The 618-nt window shown below is 32.2% G+C and overlaps 1 protein-coding gene across 1 annotated transcript in view; it reads left to right on the top strand.

Moving 5' to 3' along the window:
• LOC119586919 (CAP-Gly domain-containing linker protein 1-like) overlaps positions 1 to 557 on the top strand; it is a gene marked incomplete in the record, with an annotated part of 175,677 nt that extends 175,120 nt beyond the window's left edge. The window contains 1 exon segment of the mRNA XM_037935650.1: positions 1 to 557.
• Positions 558 to 618: the final 61 nt, after the last annotated feature.

Below are 618 nucleotides of genomic sequence, written 5' to 3'. Positions count from 1 at the left end.
TGACATGATATATGCATATAGTTTTGGTACTGTGGTGAAACCCTACTTGGAGTGTTCTCAAAGATGAGCTTGTAAATAGGTCAAAAGTCCACTAGGCATTAAGGTAACTGACTTGTTAAAGGCATTTGTATGATAGCTGGACTGTCTTATAGGCTTTTTAACTTGCGTCTTGTTTTGCAGTGATGAGTGTTCTGAGAAAAGAAGCAATAATTTCTGGCCTTATATCGAGAAGTTGAAAATGAGCTTACATAATAGCCATGTACAGTGGCATATATTTAATGTTGAAAAAAGAAAAATGTTATTTGCATTTCTTGTTACTCAAATTTATCTATAGAAAATATAATAAGCATTGTCCATTTGTACAGAGCTTACAGGATATGAAAGTTAGTGTTTCAGATAAAATTGGGGATATGATAGTCCATCTTCAAACCTTTATCTTATGTCCTCATCCAAATTGTAATCAAAATTTATTTTATATGCATCTTATTTTGTCATTCAATTCAGAATTTAGATAAATATTGTCCATCTACTATTTTGAATAAAGGATATTAATGTATTGTTTGAATTTTGTTCTTCCCTCTCCCTCCAGCTTACTGGTCTGTGCATGTGTGCATGCAT

The sequence above is a fragment of the Penaeus monodon genome, chromosome 22 (genome assembly GCF_015228065.2).
Source record: "Penaeus monodon isolate SGIC_2016 chromosome 22, NSTDA_Pmon_1, whole genome shotgun sequence".
Taxonomy (NCBI): domain Eukaryota; kingdom Metazoa; phylum Arthropoda; class Malacostraca; order Decapoda; family Penaeidae; genus Penaeus; species Penaeus monodon.
Note: the sequence above shows the minus strand (reverse complement) of the source record. Positions and strands in the feature narration are given on the sequence as shown.